Consider the following 19,094-nt stretch of genomic DNA (forward strand, 5'->3'; position numbering starts at 1 on the left):
GCTTCTTACACGATCAGTTCTGCTGCTTCGTTTTGTCCTGGCCTTCGCATAGAGATAAAACAAACTTTATTTACAATAGAATAGACATTTTATATTTTTAAAGTCAGAATTAACAGGCTTTTGAAAAACGACCTGTAGCCCTAACTTTCAGATTTCTACTGCAATACAATTATTTACAGTCTTAACATCTCAGAGAATGAGTGCTGTAGCTCCTCTAGCAGCGGACCCCACAATTGATTGCGTACAGCATCCCATTATCGCGGTAATGCGCCTCGTACGAAATGCTATTACCGAAATCTTTCCCTGCCACCGGCATCCTTTGGCCTCGTCTCTCGTCACGTTTATGTCCTGGTCTCTCATGGTCTATCCTGATTCTCGTTGCATGGTTTACGCGTGGCTCGCGCGACTCGCTTTACGCCTCGCACGGTTTAACACACCCTTGGGCGCGTCGTCTCATCAGCCATGAAAATTTGTTACACCGCCGGGCAATGTTCCCGTCCTCGCGCAGTTCACTGTTCGTTTTATTGCCCCTAATTAAAGGGAAACCCGCGAAATATTCAACGTCCGCCGTAATCCTGTTCGTTTCCTCTCACCCTCCGCTGGGACCGACGGTCTTACTGCGATTTAATCGCGCTTGACAATGCGAATCCGGATTACCAGATGGACGAATTCATTGAAGATACGAATGCCCGATTACTCGAGAAATAAACAAATTAAAATCGACAGTGACGGTCGCGTTCCCAAGTCAAAGTGTGTAATTGCGAACCTCTGTCCCTTTGTGAACCTGCGAAAAAGAGTGCGCGGCGAGCGGCACGCGCTTGTACAAATTTTTCAGCTCGGGAACGCGGGAAGAGGCGGCGAAATTCGGCGGGGTCAAAGAGCGCGGCTAGTGTCGGAGGTTTGCGGAGGAAAAGTTTGCGGGCGCGCAAACGTTCTAAGTAGCTTTAAAGTGGCCAGCTCGTGGCTGGCGGATAGAGGAGCGAGTTTCGCGCGCGTACCTCGCGGAAACCGGCCCGTTCTCGTTAACTAGGAAATTAGCCGTTTGCGACCTTTTATCAGGAGCGCGGCGCGCGCCTCGAGCGGAAGGCGACGCGTTTCCGCCGGGTTTCTGCGCCGTAATTGCGGTTCCCTCTCGCGAAATTCGCGTGAGCAATGGCGGGATCGCGTGCATCTTCGCGATTCTCTCAGCGGGTTCGTCGCGATACCTCCGCCGGTCCGATGCGGCGAGAAACCGCCAAACGAAAACTCGAAGGAGGATCCTACGGGATCGTTAAGACGCTCGGTGCCACGCGAGAACCTAATATTCAAGCCTGGATCACTCTCCAGAATATTTAGGGGGAAAAAATGGAGGAAAATGTATGGGCCCTCGTGTCCCCGAATAATATAGATCTGAGATGAGACAGAAGGAGCCTGGGCAAAGATTTCGACGATCGCGAGTCAAAGCCGGTAATGCGAGACACGTTACCGCGATGGAATTTTCTACGCAATCATTTATGGTATCGCGGCTGAGTGGAACGGGGAAGGAGGCGAGGCTCTCCGTGTTTTTGTTTAATTGAAAATCAATGGCTGGAACGGGGCTCGGCCGAACGGTCCTGAAAATGAGCAGGAATTTTTCGACATTAACTATGCGGCCGAACTAACACGCTCCCGGGCACGATTTATCGCGTAAAATCGCGGCGGTGCACGGTTGTGCAATCGGGAAAAGCGCCGCGAGGGGGGGGGGGTTGGAGGAACGGTGGAACGCGGGGGTGGCGCAAAACGGGGGTGGCGCAAAACGGGGGTTTTGCGCGGCGCTAAACGCGTGCGGAACGCCGGGACGAAAAAGAGAAAACACGCGTGGGGGCTGAATAGCCGGTCGTCGGCCAGCCCAAGCCATCCGTGATATAACGTGGCGACGAGGTCCGAGCGTCACACGACAAATGGCGAGCCATTTGCGAAATAACGCATCGATAAACCCGCCTGCAAAACGAACGTCAGAAGCGTCCTCCTACGGACCGTACTCCACCCTCGGCCACCGCGCCGCGATTCGAATTCCCCGAACCCTCTGAATAGGGGGTGTGGTCACATCTTTCCGACAAGAAAACGCCGCATTTCGTATTCACCCCTCAACTTCCACGATATCGAACAGCCCGCAAAGATCCGATTGCGCGACCTACGATTGCAAACATAAAATTGTCATTGAAAAATCTTACACGCTCCTAGCGGTGTTCTCCGCCCTCGCGTACACGTGTACAGTGTATACAATAATTATGTATAATAAGTAATCTCTGAATTTTTTCTGCTAGCTCGTGACGAACGTTTTTTTACAGTGTTCCTCTTTACTGCTGCTTCGTTTTAATCTCTGCCCGACGCATAAATTGAGTCGGATTTGCGCCGGATATCTGGTAAGTTGACGGCGGAAATTTATACGAATTTATGTTCTCGAGCGCCGGTCGGTAGAAGCAGGAATCGGATTGGAGCTTAGCAGAACGATAAATATTTATGCTAGGTAGAACTGGTAGTTCGATCAAGCGTATTGAGTGGCGTTCATTGCAAATGCGAAAATATCTGCAGCGTAATAATAGGGTGATTATTCCACGGAAGTTCCGAGTATTGCTGACTGCTTTCTGTCATTGTTATTGTCAAGTTCTGGAGCGGAAACATTGAGAATTTCGGAACGTTGCGGCCCCTTTGTTCCGGGGATGGTCTCTTCATCTGAGGCATTGGCCGGCAACCAAATTGCGCGGGTCTACGGCGGCGTGTCGTGATCGAGAGGGCGAGGGAGATCCTTGAGGATCGAAAGAGTGCATGGCGTAGGTGGCGGGAGAATTGGAAGGAAGGAAGGGTTGCACGGGGTAGACATGGGCGGTGCCAGCCGGTGTTTGGTCTCCGAAGAGAATATATAGAGGGTGCATAGGAGTCTGGTCCCGCCGGAGAGTGACTGGATGCGTCAAAGTGAGGGAGGCTGATGTATATGCATGCTACTCCTGGGTCACCGGGATGGCCTGAATTACCATAAACACGCTAGATAGTAGGCTAACTGCCGTTGTACCTCTTCATCCTTGCCCACTCCACCCGGCCTCAACCTCCTTTGGTGGTCCGTCCGTCTCTCTGCCTCTTTCGAGTCATCAAACTACGACGCGCCAAATTCTACCATCCCATTGTTCGGTAGCCGGACAAGTTTCCCGCGTCATCGTCATTCGCATTCAAGGTCCACCTGAAGAGCACCTTCGTCATTCCCTCGAACCTTTCTGCCGACAGAGACAAGTACTATTCTAAGCCACTTGTCAGGGAGGTTATGAAATCTCTATCTCTACCCGCCTGATCATCTTAACAAGTATTTTTGGCTTTTCCAGTTTAGTATTCCATGTTGTATTGAAATGAATCAAAGATCAGCAAAGTGTGAATAACTTCGTGCGGAGGAAGATTTTCGATAGTTAAGAAGCAGATGAGAACGGCTGTGGAGAACTTATCAAATTCAAGATTCGTGCTAGTACTGCTTGAAAATTAATGGTTTAACAGCACGGTTAACTACCAACGAAGATCTGCCGACACGTGATATATTACACGTTGTGGAAGTAGTTAGAGCCGTCGCGGATAAAGATTTTATTAGCTCGCCGGTGACGTCAGAGTGCGCCGTGACACGTCGAAATTTTATTAGCCCCGAACAGCCGGAGCCGGGCGGGATATTAAATATTTGCCGAGTCCATCGTTCGGAATCACTTTGCGGGCAGCCTCTAATTACGAGTTCCAGGTACGGAGCGGGTAGTCTAGGCGTGTAGTAACCGGAGCTTGATGTCTCTCGGTCTATCTTTCTCGAGTTTCACGATACCCTAAGTTTCGCCGCGCCTTCCTCGTCCATCGATCTTTGCCGGGCGAGATCACAGAGGACAGTCTCCTTGATGTTTCTCCGGGCAAGGCAGAGGGCAAGGCGAGCCCCTTGGCTTGCGAGCTTTATACGTTCGAGGGCCGTGTTTGATCGATCCGAGCGCCGCCGGCGCTGAAACACCTAGACCAGGTTGTTCTTTGAACCCTGCGGTGACCCGTGACCAAGAACACAAGAGTCAATCCTCGGGAATTTTCCGAGTTCGATCGTTCGGGAGGGAGTGAGCGAAAATTCGATATTCTCCCGGGCGGCTCGGCTTTCACAAAGGTCCCCGCGAGAGGATCCATCGACGGTTTCGGTAAACAGGGAATCCTACGTGAGGCTAATTCGAAAAACCAACTCCGGGACGCGGCTGGAAGCTGCAGCCTAACCTGATCGGGCCACTGTAACAGGCTCGGCAAACCGAATCTGCGGCGAACCGGAGACCCGGCCGCAAATTTTGTTAGAGCCACGCTGCTCGAAGATGCTCGTTCCGTGCCTTTCGCTCCCCAGCCACGCCACCGACTCGCAACACGCGCGAATCACACGGCGAACACATTCGATCGGTGATTTCCCCGTTGGAATTGCTCCGATCGAATCGCCGCGAAACAGACAACACTGTTCGGGGCAGCTCGAGACCGCAGAGAATTCCCACGGATTTCGTGAAAACCATCCCACAACGGGTCAGTTTTTCAATTAAATCGGAGAACAGCTACTTTCGAAGCTACCTTCGATTCAACCCCGGCCGAAACCCGCAGCTTTTCCCGGAGAGAATGCATGAAAATCCACGAAATTTTCCCGGTCGAGTGGGATGAAGAGGCGGAGGGAATTCGGCAGGGATTCTCGCGGCGTGCACGCGATTAGAAACTTTCTCGACCGCAGATGAAGGCTAATTAATGCCGATCTAATTGCTCGAAGCTGCGCTTTAGCAGCTGGACCGGTACACGGTCACTCGCCTTACCCGGATTTCTGTTATGCTCGATCGCATAGTTTCCCTCGAGATTGCGGGCCGATCGCTCGAGACCCTAGCCGGCGTTTTGCTCGTTTGCAAAAGTGTCTAATTTATTTGTTTCGAGAACACCGATTTTGTATGGCATCGCAACAGACGAGGATTCCAAAGCGAAATCACTTGCAATGCATTATAAATTATTCCAAAAAGACCCAACTCGCGCCGTGGTTTTTATTAGAAAGAGACCACGAAGAGTTCGCGTATCAAAGAGGAACGGAATTTTAATTCTAAAAATCTGCATCACCGGGTCGAAATTCCTCGTGTGATTTACATAATGTAAAAGCGCTACGGCGTTCACGGATTAACATTAAATTCCCGAATAACCGGAATTCAGCGTAATGATGTACCCGGTTCGTACGACGGAGTTGGAGCGATCAAGTTTTGCTTCGTTACGCGAATTGATCTCGCGGAATCGATAACATCAAAGGGCCCCCGGGGGAAACAGGAGCCGTCTCGGCCGGTCGATCACGGGCCTCGTAGCCCGATCGATCATCGAAATTGACCGTGCCAAGAATCTAGCCCCGGTTGTGTCGCCGATGCTGTGCACGTGAATGCAATATTGATCGAGCGGGGGCTGGCTCGAAACGGTAGCGTGGCTACGGGTTCGCAACCGGCCTTGACGGGAAAGTTCATCGTCGGAACGACGGGAAAGCACAAAGTACATCCGAGGAAAATTGCATTCCTTCGAGTTCCCTTCCTGACCCACTCGAGAATCCGGCGAACGCCAGGCATCGTTGAAACGCTTTCTACACGCTTCGTTGCTCGCGCTTTTCCGCCAAGAGTCGAAACCCAAAGATTCGAGAAGGAGAAGAGAGGCCTCGGGCATATCCCAGCTCGAGAAAATTTTCTTTCGCCGTCGAAACACCGTTGCCACGGACGATTTCTCCCTCGCTATTCCTTTAATTGGCTACACGTTATGCAAAGGACGCTAAATCGCGTCTGCTACCCCGCCGGCCGAGTCGCGCGCCGAGAATCCATTCGCGAGAAGATACGATCGAAACGAACGGTGAATGGGTAATTGAACCTAATGCGAGTGTTCGACTTACGTAAGAAACCGTATGGTTTAAGTTACGCTAGAACCTCTGCTGCGTTTTCTCTTCTAATTTGGGAATCGTACTGGCTCTGGTTTCGACCCACTGTTGACGAGTGACGCCTACGAGGCGGTAGACAAATTATTATATATTAACTTCCATGAGTAACTATTCCAGGAATGTGATTAGTGAAAACAGTGCAGCGACCGACTGCCCACAGCCATCCACCGAGGTCTACACGCCCATCCCTTTGCAATGCAGTCTCATTCACCCCTGGGTTCCAATTTCGCTACGTTCCCACTCGACAACGCAAAGTCGCAAAGCGACCATCAGTCTCGTCCTCGAATGACACACGAGGCTTTGGCGCTGCGCCGAGCAGGGTTCGCAGATCCCGTGGCTAATGATATTAAAGAAACATAACGGTATTACTAGTCTGCGGGTGTTTATGCAAAATTGGAAATCCGAAGCAGCAGTTCCGATCGAAGAAAACGACGTAGGACATCAAAGGCTAGAAAATTCATCCTTGGATTTCCAAAGACACCTCGGAAATAATTGTGTATACGAATACATTTACGTGAAAGGTGGAGAATTGTTTAAACAGACCCGCCGAACGATATTAACAATATCTTTGGTCAGAGTTTAATGGCCGTGTTGGCGCGCGATGCTCTTCAGCGTTCGCGGTTCACGACAAAGCACCTGGAATTACTTTCAGTTACCCGGGGCCACCGTCGACACCTTCCGGTGTGGGTGGGGTCCTTCAGCGACCCAACACCTTGAATATTAATGCTCGGCTGACAATAAACCGCGACAAATTCCCGTCTCGTCGCCGGCTCGCGAGGATTAACGTGAAAAGACGCGTTCGCGGGACGAGGTCGTTATCCACGGAATTATTTTCGAATAAAAATAAGGGTATAAAAGAGAACATGGACGAGAGAGGGTGGGCGCGCGGAGCGAATCCGGGAAACGCGGAAAGGAGACAACGAGGAAGGAAACAAAGCGTCTGAGACGGAGGCAGGACGAATAAAAAGCCCCGTCCTCGAGACAGGTGGGACGAAGGACGACACGGGGGGTGGGGGATGGAAAAGGGAAATGTGCGACGGAGATCTGATATCCGCTGGGGTTGGGGAACTTTTGAAAGTTATTTAAATTAAATAGACTGCTGGGAAGAAGACGGGCGGGGGGCAGGGTGGGAAAAAAAGGGATGGCAGCACGGAAATATGGAAGACGAGATAAGGGTTGATCGCAGGGAAAGTAAAGGTTGAGCAGGAAGAAGAGGAGCAGCAACCCCGACGGTATTGATAGCGACAACACCCCCGGATAAAATATAACGCGCGTCTCAGCGCAGGGAATTAAAAGGTGTTTCTGCTCCCTTTTAACGGCCTCGCCTTCTTCCTACGGCTCGTGTATACTGTGCGAGAACCCTTCGAGGTCGACACCGGAAGAGGGTGCTGCGCAGCGTCCCTTCGAATACCGTTGTCCGCTATCTCGATCCTCGGCTTCGATCCGACGAAGGGGAAGAACGACCGATTATAACCACCCTTTATGCTTCTTCTATCTTTTCGGGACGCCGCCATTAGCCAGACACCGCGCACACGAGGAATTACATTCTCTTTGACCGTATTTCGATGCTCCAACGACGTCGTCTCGAACAAGAAGATCCGACCGGCTTTGATCCACATATATTACACTTCAACGGTATTAGGACCGGATTGATCTTTACGAGTCCTTTGAATCTTGTTAGACCAGCCACTCCTGCGACCCCACCCTGCCTGGAAAGCCACCCTCGAACTATCTTAGCCGTCTTTCTTGGGGTTTAAATTCTGATTTCGAAGACTCTCGAGTTTTGTCGTGGTCTTCTAATTTCGTGAAGAGACTGCGCGCTTTTCTAGCGACGCTATACCTTACATTTTCTGGTACTCTGGCTGTTCTACCGTTCTAGGGTTTAAATTCTGATTCCGTAGGACATAGTGACGTAGTCTACTAATTTCTTGAAGACTCGCTTCCGTAGACGTAGTACTGCGCTTTGCGTTTTCTACCACCCTGAGGCTGTCTCAGCTCCTTTCCTGCGGCATAAATTCTGATTTGAGGCTCCTGGAATTTTGGCGTGGACACCTAGTTTCTCAAAGACCGCAGGCTTCTACTCATCTTCTACATTCTAATCATCCGACTACTCTTTTCAAGGATTTCAAGTGTTTTGTAACATTAAACGTACTTCCTGCAAAGATCTAGACCGTATATCGAAGCCTTAAATGTTAGAGAAAAACTGTGTCATATTGTAATGACTAATTAAATATTTTGTTTTTTTTTTTATCTTAAAGGGTAGATATGCGAGCCTGATGACTTCGATATGGCGACATTCGTTCTCAAAGCAGAGAGGCTAAACTGATACACTTCCTTATCCCAAAGGTACTTTGACAGAAAATTATTTAATAGAATCATTAGTTCGTAAGCGCCACCATTAACTCACCATGTACGAACTGCCATTTCTCAAACATCATTTTGCTTTCGTACGCTGTTCAATTTCGGAACGTGTCCTTTTCCCGGGGCCTAGTAACCGTGGGCAAGGTGTCGATCCCGCAAACCGGTCCCAGTTAGCCAGTGAAAACCGTCTCTACACGTCGTCGAAGCTCGGCGATCGATCGATCCCGGGCGTCCATTATTCGCGAACGCGTTGTACAGACTTCGTTTTGTGCCGGCGGAATGCTCGAGGCCGTCGGCGGAGTTTGTAAACTGGCGCGTGCTTAGCGAACCGGCTAACCTGATGGATCGATCATCCATTTCGGCCCACTCGATTCGTCGGGGTAAATAGACGGGTATTAAGTTCCCGATATAAGTAGGAGCGATTCCCTCTGGATGCCTTAATGCAACGCGCGGATCTCTCGAGATCCTGCTCTCCAGAGATGGCCGGACTTCTCTCTCTTTCTCTACCCTCCGAAACCTGAAGAGATCCAGTTACACCGAACTTTTCGACGGCAATAATGGACCCCGACCCGAAACTTCGAGTATTGTTTTATCGCCTTTAATACCCGCCACCCGTTCGTTCGGTAATGCAAAGTACCCGCCGACCTCGTTCGACTTCCCACACCACCAACGAAACGCTCTATTTCTCGTACAGACACGGCCGAGCCGCCATTTTCTCCTCTTTTCATGACGGAGCTTAACGATAAGTGATTTCGTATGCACGAAAGCGACCCGAGGCACCCTTAATTTCCACGATCGTAAAACCTGCTCCGTGGACCCGCCGTACTTACCGGAGCATTTTCGGGGACATAGTTTCGCCAACTACTTCGCCAGCAACTCGGACTTTTCTTTAAGACTTTGGATTTTCCTCCCGGTTCCGCAGAGCTGCGACTGCTGGATTCATGTTGAAACATGATCTTCTAACGGGCGTTTCACTGACCAATAAAAAAGGTGGTATCCACGGAACCTTGTAAAATCGATAAACCAACTTTCGTTAACAGGAGAAAAAGGTTTTTCGATTGCAGGGCACGTGAGCTAAATACTTTTTACTAATAATTTTACTGTAGTGAAGATGATATATTGATACTCTTAGAGTCTTTTAATCTTTTCACTGATTCAAATTCTCATTTCATACATTTATGACGGAATCAGGACAATTTAAAACAGTGAATTTAACACTAGGTTTGCGGGACCCGCCAAAATGACGGGTTCTAATATTTTTAATTTACGATCATTGAGATTGTGAAGATCCGTCTACGTGGAATTATTCAACACATTTATTCCTTTTGGTAGATATTATTTAAAAAATGGCTACAATCTTGTACAGAAGCATTCTTCTTATTTTTACAAAGTAATGTAAAATACTCGCTTTTAGTGCTCCGTAAACCTGGTGTTAAGAACGTCGATGTATTGTCTTACACTTGTTAAGATCGTTAGAGAAGAAAAACAAGGTCTGTACCGAAGAGGAATTTTGCCCTCGAGGTCACATGGTCCAAAATATCGAGAATGGTGGTTCTCCGGGTTTTTGTTTATTTGCAAAAAAAGGTTCTCGAACAAAGCCGCGCGTGCGATTTCGAAGCACGTAATCGTCGATCATCGACGATAACTCATGAATCACGTGGCAAACAACGCGACCTACTGGCACGGTCTTGGCACCCTTGCCAAGGGTGCCCTTGGAAAGGAGAGAAAAAAAGGGCAGACACCCTTCGAGGAACGTAACCCTACTCGGTAGGGTGCACGCGTCCTGGAAGTGCAACCAAGGACGACGACACGCGCAGCATGTGGGGCCGCATATGGCGCGTGGCTTCCCATTGTTAAGGCCGCGGCTTACCTAACTGACTTTATGGTTGACCGTACTTCCAGGGTGAATCCGGCCTGTCCTCCCGGGGCACATGTGCGCAAGGTGTCCCGGTACGATTCATCGTCGATAACTATTGTCGGCCGCGTTGCTCTTGTTACATTTTTACTGCGCCCGGCGGGGCGTCCCGCCGCTTCGACGAATCGATATTACGCGCGTTCTCGCGCGAATAAAATTTTCCGCTATGCCGAAAATCAGGTGGTGAAAATGGAGCGTCACGGGCCGGTGATAATCTCTGAAAATAGTATCGCTTCCGATAACTGAGTTTCGAAGTTCTGAAAATCGTTCCCAGTGAGACAGGTGGGGAATTTTCCATTTTTTTAAATAGACGTAGTGGTTTGTTTCGAAGTTATGAATGTAAATTCTTCGAATGAGTATCAACACACCGACAAACTTTGAAACCAGTCTCCCTTTCGCTACTTCAGAGTCCCAAGTATCTCCAGCCGTATACCCAATAACTCCGATCCGGTCGGATAATATTCCTCCCCACCCTGACGAAGGACACACGTATCTTCTCTCGGTCCCGCGGCAAAACCGACGCCTCGCGGCGGCGGCGGCGGCGGCGGTGGCGGTGTCCTTTATCGAGTCTGTTCGGCGGCGCGACAACGCATTTACGGACGCATATTCATAAAGCGTATATCTTGCCGTAGCGGGGGATAGGGTTCGTGGATTTATGAACGGAAGGTCTATCGTTGGAGATCGGTCGGTTAGATCGGCTGGGTATCGGTCAAGGAACCGGTAGCCGGTGGCTCCCTAGCACGGCTCTAAAACACCATCCGGCTGGAGGGCGGGTCGGTCGGGTCGGGGTCGTGGTTCGGATCGGGTAACACGGATGCATGAATCTCGACTCTGCTGGTAGTTGCCTCGCCGTAGCTCGCCTCGTGTCGCGTCGGGGGCCGAAATCGCATTTGAACGAAGCTAAACCCGACGATGTATTCATGGCCGTATAGAAGGCGGGGGTGTAGGTGTACGGCAAAGTGTCGCGGTGTCGGCTACCGAGGGGAGAGAGAGAGAGACGGTGTAAGAGAGGGTTGGCGAGATCGAGGGGGGTGGGCGTCGGTGTTGTGTGTCGCAGCCGCCACAGTATACAACGGTATCTCTCGCGCATGATAAATCTCCCGTCGCGGTTCGAGCCTCTATCGTATCGCCGTAGCTATTTTAATATTTTAAAGTTCTACCCTAAATGCGCAGTATATCAAAACTTCTATCATAAATTACTCTCCTCGTCTCCCTCCTCGTTCTCGCTGGCAGAGCGACCCCTCTTGTCGCCTCCGCTTCGGCACACGGTTTGCTCACTCTCTGTCTCGCGTCCGCTCCGCTCGCGAATTTCCCCCGCTTGTTTCGCGGACCGAAAGGTCCACGCTCGGGAAATTAACGGGCAATGGCCGCGACGACGCTTGCCCGGGCTTCCGGGGAACAAAATATCATCGCGCGGAAACTGCGCCGACCGCGGCACCCAGCCACCATTGTTCGATCCCACCGGTGGGTTCTCAATTAATAGAGAAGAGGATCGGCCACCCCCGCAACCGATTTCGCTGCCTCATCCCTCTTCCCCAATGATGCTCCGGCCTTGTTGGTCGGCCAAACCCGAAATTCCATTCACAGGCTGTTTTCGATGGACCGTTGTTTCGATCGGCGATCATCAATAGTCCTTCCCGCGTTTTCAATGGATCTTATTTGCATTACCGTCTACAACAACGACCACTTGTTCTCGCCACCACGCCGATCGTAACGCTCGATTAATTGTCCCGGTTTCGTTCCACCGGCCTGGACCGTGTGCTGCTGCTGCTGCTGCTGCATTGCGCAACCACGATAGATAACGCAGCGAATGGGTGACCGTTCGTTAGCCGCCGCCGCGATCTTTAATTGCGCCTTCGGTCGATGCCGAAGACGGAGTGGGACCGAGAGGATTCTTGGACGCGATAATTGTCTGAACGAACCGGACAAAAAGCTGGAGAATGCGAACAGCTGCGTTAAAAATCGTCGATTCGAATGCACTCGCACAACGCATCGGGGCTCCGCATCGCACGGTGTACTCAATTAACGGGAACAGTCGCGCGTAATGGGAGAAGGAGCATGCGGAATTTCGGAGGTAATTCGAGACGTTCGCTGTGGCTGGGTTAGCGTAACGCTTGCGTCACGCTCGAGGGTTCGGTAACGAGGCGAACGGGGGCTGCAGGGCAGCGTCAGTCCGATAATCGGCCGGCAAGATGCACTCGGCCGCGTTCCTGCGCCGAGATTCCGCGAGTCTGCGGAGCCTGTTGAGTTTCGACGAGGGAATGCGGCACGTATATCGATTCGCGGGGTCGTCCGTTATGCAAGCACGATTCCTAGCACCCGCGTGCTCAGTTCTCGAACTTCCTGCGGGCGTGGAAGCGGAGAGGAGCGGGAAGCGGAGCTCTCTCTCTCTCTCTCTCCCCATCGAGTTCCTCCTCTTCAACGGGAATGCATAATTTAAATGTCCCGCGTCCCAGTTTCCCTCCTTTTCGAGAGAGCATCGCTGATTGCTATGCCGGTCCTTCTTCGTGAATTACAGACAGCACCCCCACCCTCGCCCCCGCCCCCTCCCCCGCGCCGACGTCCGTATTCATACTTTTTTTCTCCGGCCACCCCCGCGCAGAACTTTTAAAAAGGTTCGAGCGCGCGTTTCCACGAATCCCCGGCATTGTCCGCCCACCCGACTGGCAGTGATGTGTGAGAAATTAAAACTATCGCGGATATAAAGCTGCAATTTATTATTCGTCGACGGTCTCGAGAACCACCGGTCGTGTCCCGACACTTGCCAGCCGGATGGGGAGAAGCCCCTCCGGCGATGAAATGCGCTGCACGCAATTAACACGGAGAGCAGCCCGCTCCTGCTCGTCGCGGAAATTAACGGGAGCAAGGTTTTCTTTGCGGAGCCACCGTCAGCGATACTTCCCAGTTGCGGACCTACTCGCGAAATTATCTGCGAACGTGCTCGCCGGTCGTCGCTCGCGCGAGCTCGGCGGGCCACCGCGGAAAATCTTGTTTTCGAGGAAATTTCGCGCGTCTGGGATTTTATCAGTCGCACGGTTTCGCGATTAAACCGTGTTGCGGATTGTGCGGTCGAGTTTCTTTGACACTGTCAACAATATCCTTGTCAGGGTTTATTCGATCGGGTATTAAAATATCAAAGCTTTTTCGTCTGTGGTTTTCTTTTAAATTGTGGTGGAGCCGACAGGTTAAATTGTGAAAATTGATCCGGAGGTTGTGCAGCATCGAAACTAATTTTCCGCGACTCGTGCAAGCCCGTACAGTTTCGCAAAAGCAGCGCAGCACCCCTTCAATAACAGTCTCCGTGTTAAAAAGCGGCGCGTTAGCCGCGATTCGAAAGTTTTCCGGCAGCGGCGGAAGCGGGTCCCTGGATGGAAATTCGACTTTCTCGTATCCGAGTTGTTGGCTGGCATCCTGGCGACCCGAACCGGCCCGTGTTTCGAAGGTTGATGCACTTTACTTCCGGATAATCAGGCGAGCATTGTTTGCCGAGTTACGAAACGCTGTACCACGCGAAATAGAGTTAGAGGCGTCGCGTTCTATGCCGGCATACACACACAGCCACCCTCTGGGACGGTGACGCAGGGACTGTACATCAGCTACCATCACCCAGATCCAGACAGCTGCGAACAGGACCTTTGAATTGCCGAGGATGTTGGGAAAGCATCTCTTCCTCCTGTACGACGAACGTTTCCGTTTTCTCGTTCTCCGGACCGTTCCGAGGAAGATTGGTTTTACTTTTGGCCGATTTTCTTCGACCGATTTCACCCGAGTTAACCGAAACGGCGGTAATTCGTTTAGAGGCCTCGTTGTTGGAACGCCCCGCGTTATTCCCTGGTTTACGCCGCTTAATCGCCGGAATTACCCCCGGAACCGGCGCCCAACTTCGCCGAACTTCGGTGATACAATTTACCGGGCAGATAAGTGGATCGCTGGATGCCCCGGATACCTTCGATCGTTTCACTTTCGCTAACGAATCGCTGATCAAACCCCGAAACCGCGCCGAAATTGTTTGCGATCGGGAGCAGGAAGAAAAGCGATACTCCGCGGCGAATGAAATTATAATTTATAATTCATTCGGATCCGGACACGTCGCTTCGGGATCGTACCGTTGTTAGTATCGTACAGTGATTTATGAGAACGGGGAGCGTGTACGAAGCAAAGACATCTTTATGGATCGTTGTGCCGGCGAGAACTCCGCGGGTCGACATTGTCGAAAACAGCGGAGTTAGAGCAGTCGCCATGGAAATGATCAATTTCCTGTGGGTGTCGGATGCATGTTGCGCCCGAACACCGGGGCCGTGGACCGCGATGCAATGGCCTCGGTCCCGCGAGGTTTCGCGGGAACTTGCCACCGCGCCCGGAAATTCCACGGGATCGAGACGCTTTATTGTAATCGTCGCTTGACACAAATTAACGTAACTCGGGCGCAAGTTCGATGTAATCTAAAGTTCGCCGACAACCTACTTCCCCGTTAATCCGGCCCACGAGCTGCTCCGCGTCATTGCGCGCGGATGCGTGCGCCATTCACCGTGCTAAAATGGATTTTCGGTAACGGACGACCGTTCCAACCGACAACACGGAACCGGCACCGTAATCGAATCGCGAGGAACAGAGGAAGAGAGACAGAGACAGAGAGAGAGAGAGAGAGAAAGGATGAGATAGACAGTGATAGAGGAGAGAGCGGTCGCTCCGAGCACACAAACTAATAATAATTCGGGATAATTTCGATTATCGATAACCGCTTTAATATACACACCCTTCCGATTGGTTTCCATAAAGCCACCGCGCGTTCCAATAGAGACCGAACCCGGCCCCCCTTTTTCCCTACCAATCTCGATCCACCAGCCTCCCTCTCATTAACCCCCGCCGCGTCTATTATAGATATTTGCAAATATCACCGCTTGACTCCGCCGCAGACCCCACTCGCAACACGATCCAAGAACAACGGAAGTCAATAATTAATGCAACCTCCTAATAGAATCCCAGAAAAATCATGTGCAGCATCCATGTCGCGGGGTAGAAACCGGTCGACGATGACGCCTGTACGTGCCGATTCCTCGGGATGGCGTTTTGATTCGATCCCGGCGTTGTACGTGAATTGGGTCGCGTTCGCGCGAGCCGCTTCAACCCGTTCGGCTCGGCTCGGCTCAACTCCGCTCGGCGCCGCGACGTCGCTTGATTTCCGAGACGTCTTGCAGGCGTCGCTCGTGCCGATCTAATGGAGACATTTCCCGCTACGAGACTCGATTTACAATTCGATCGGACTTAGCGGGAAGTTTCGCAAGCCGGTCGGTATTACCTGTCAGGTGTGTCAGCGTGTGCCGATCGCCTCTCCCGCGCGATCGATCGTCGCGACGCCCGACTCGGCGCCACCGTCGCCGGCTAAACTTACATGTATCGATAATTCAACGGCGGGAATTGCGCGAGACTTGATTGAAACTTGTACACCGCATGGAACAAGCACTCACTTCGATAGAAATGACCGGGAAAATTCATTTTGCACGGGACTCGCGTCGATTTTCGACCGGTTTCGGCGTTAACAGGTCGACTGACTCATTTGACTTGATTTTTACATCGTACCGTTTTATTACGTAAGAGCGTGAAATAACTCGGTACCTTCGGTTTTGAGTATCACTTCTTATTCAACCGGGGAATAAAATTCCCTCGAGACTGAATGCGAGTCGAGCCGATTTTCGACCGGTTTCGGCGTTAACAGGTCGACTGACTCATTTGACTTGATTTTTACTTCGCACCCTTTTATTATGTAAGAGCGTGAAATGACTCGGTGCTTCGGTTTTGAGTATCACTTCTTATTCAACCGGGGAATAAAATTCTCTTGAACTGAATGCGAGTCGAGCCGATTTTCAGCGTGAGTGAAAGGTTGAACAGTGTTCGCCGGCTTTGTAATTCGCGGGGAAGGTAGCAAAGGCGTTGCCGGGACTCTCGATGTCGGTTCTCGCTTCTCGCGACAGGCGTCCTTCACGTTAACCGACGTCGGTGAGAAAGGCCAGCACGTGTACGCTGTCAAACGCAGCACCGACAAGCCGGCAGCCACGTGTGGTACGTGCACGTGACACGTTACACAGCGACCGGGGAACACGGTAACCGAGTCGTAGCCGTGTCGAGGCTGCTCGATGTGGGATATCCCGAACGACCACTGCCACGACCACGACCGCAACCGAAAGTCGGCGAGTCGACGTTAATTCTGAATTAATTTGGCCAGCGATGGGAACGGTGCCCGGTTGCCAATCGTCGCGTCGTCGGTTTTCCCTTTCCCCCTCTCGTTCGCGTCGGTACCGATCCCTTCGGCCTCGTTCGGACTTTTACGAAACGTCTATCCGATTCCGGCGCAATCGCTTTCATAGCCCGGGAAAACCGGGGATAAATAAATTACCAACGGGGAATCTAATCCATCCCGTCCATCACGCGCACGCGGCGGTTTAATCGACGGAAATCGGCGCGCGGATCAAAGGGGAAATCGGAAAGCGCGGCGCAGCACACCGCTCGGGAGCGATATCCGCGGGGCTGTCTCGTTTTTCAACGCGTTGCCCCGGACAATTACCCGGGACGCGTGTCAATAACACGGCCGCCGACGACGGGCCCCCCCCCCCCCCATTAATGACGTTAATCGCTGTAACGAGAACTCGCAAGTATCACTCGAGCCGCGTAATCACGGCAAAGAACCGGCATCGAAATTGTAATGCGACGGAAATCGACGGGATCGCGTTTCAATCGATCGATCGCCGATTATTCGCGTTCAACGATTCCGATTCCGAAGCTTTATCGCCCGTACGATTTTTCCACCGTTCGCTGGTGCAACTATATTTTACGATCGAACGGAGGATTTTTACCACTTACCGATTTGTAGGTAGAAACTGCGATTGAACGGACACGACAAAAGGGAGGATTTAATCGACTGTTTTATGAATTATAATCTGATCTGTGTTTGTGTGGACGTCCGCAGTCTGCTTATGAATCACCCGGTGTTCTACGAACGCAGTTTATTACATGCTCCGCATAATGAGTTACGTAATCGAAATGATTATTAGTAATGCTATTATGCAACCCGCTGTTATGCGACCGAACCTCGACAAAGGCATTATAAATCGGAATTGATAGGGAATGAAATTGTTTGTTCAAAGTGTTGCATTCAAGCCTGAATGTCTTAATTATAATCAACTGAAAGAACTGATGCTGTGATTAGCAGAGATATTCCTTTTTGAATGGACAGCGAATGTTCTGGAAATCTGAAGAGATCGGTATCATAACCGAACTGAAGTTCATGCTCTCTGCCGTCAGCGTTAACCACGACCGTTCTCCGTCATCTCCACGCAGTTGTCGCGCGTTATTCAATTCCCGGAGGGCTCGGCCGCAAGTTGGTCTCGAATAACGAAACAATGAAGGCTGACCTGGCGCGGGCCGGCCGATGGGAGTTACAAATTTTTCGGTGGAAGCACGCACCGAGGAGAATGGGAATTTCGGCGAGGTGTCGCGGCCCCGGTGATAAATCCTGGTGAAAGATGACCCCTGGCGGCTCCTGGGACGAGGATTTCCTGGCGCGCGGTGCCCTGGTCCTCGTCTACCACCGAGGGTTTCGGGGTTGGGGGTGGCAGTGTCGTGGACCGGTTTTCGGGGGAGGCTTTTGACTCTCTGCCAAGAGGAGCCTCGGCCTCTGCGCTTCTGGCATCCCGGCATCGCACGCATCGGGATTAGCGACGTACTGGGCCCGACCACGTCGGGATTTATGATTGAAGCTCCGCTCGACCGCGGAAAATGGCGGAGGAGACTGAAACAGGGACAGAGAAAGAGAGAGAAAGAGGGAGCTTCTCGTTTCCACCCAGAGGAAAAACGAGGAGCAGACCGGATAGGGATCGTGGCTTCGTCGAGAGATGGAACCGGGAACTCGTAAAATTTGGCATCTGGCGTGGCTTCTGCTTGCCTCTGCTTGCCTCTGCTTGCCTCTGCTTGCCTCTGCTCGCTCCTACTTCTTTCGGTCCGGTAGGCTCGGAATAGATTCCCCTTGGAATGGGTTTGCTCTCGCATCCTCCGCTTTTACGATTGGGAATCGGCAGTTCCGGTGCTCCGCGCTGTCTGAAGTCAAGTGGCCCTGGACCCAACGTCTTTATAGACTTCCCCTACCTCGGCCCCCTGTTTTCCTCGACTGCGATCAACCCTTCCGTTTCCTATTCCCTACGCAAACCGGCTCCGTCCCTTCCGGGCAACGTGCTCGAATCAAACAGCTACGATTCCTTTTGCGCGCCTCGACGGTCTGCGTGAACATTCGTACTTTGCGAATTTTTTATTCGTAAACTAAACCATACATTCTCATGAAACTTACCTCACGTGTTTACACACGTTCGAACTATATTCACGATTTTTCACACATCGTTGTCACTAAAGATTACCCGCCAAGGGAACTACTTACCTCACCCGGAATATGTCTCGTCAATGAAAGGTGCATAATTCGCATCTCCAGCAAACAGCTCCCACAATTTCCCCGAGAGTAACCTAGAAAAATTCAGGAACACGGTCAACCCGTGCCCAAACAAACCCACGAATTGTCACAAAAAGATGCGAATAACTCTCCCCGTGAAAAAATCGCAAAGTGCACCCTCGTGTCGAGAAGCAAGCGGTTCTGCTGTCGTAAAATTAGAATGTCCGTTTTCACCTGAGATAGTGCTCGCCGGTATCGGGTTCGATCGAACCATGACCAGGTTGGCTTCTATCTATGCTCTCTCTCTCTCCCTCTCCCTCTCTCTCTCTGTCTCTCTCCGTTTCCGTGGAATCGCCTCAAAGACTGGGAGTCTCGGGAGGCAGCTCGAGCACGAGTCCCCCGGCTTGTAAATCGCGGCGGCGCGGCGCGGCGCATAATGG

General features: G+C 51.5%; 1 protein-coding gene across 3 annotated transcripts in view; it reads left to right on the forward strand.

Moving 5' to 3' along the window:
- The window catches only part of Pxb (putative Hedgehog signaling attenuator pxb), a 300,094-nt gene that overhangs the window by 86,087 nt on the left and 194,913 nt on the right, over positions 1-19,094 (forward strand). Inside the window, exon 2 of one of the 3 annotated variants that reach the window (XM_076800775.1) lies at positions 8,203-8,290. The exons of 1 other annotated variant lie outside the window; for it this stretch is intronic. The gene's annotated coding sequence lies outside the window, so the exon portion shown is untranslated. The remainder of the gene's footprint in view (positions 1-8,202; positions 8,291-19,094) is intronic. One more of the 3 variants, XM_076800776.1, reaches the window with a different exon arrangement.

The sequence above is a fragment of the Halictus rubicundus genome, chromosome 15, assembly GCF_050948215.1.
Source record: "Halictus rubicundus isolate RS-2024b chromosome 15, iyHalRubi1_principal, whole genome shotgun sequence".
NCBI classification, from domain to species: Eukaryota; Metazoa; Arthropoda; class Insecta; order Hymenoptera; family Halictidae; genus Halictus; species Halictus rubicundus.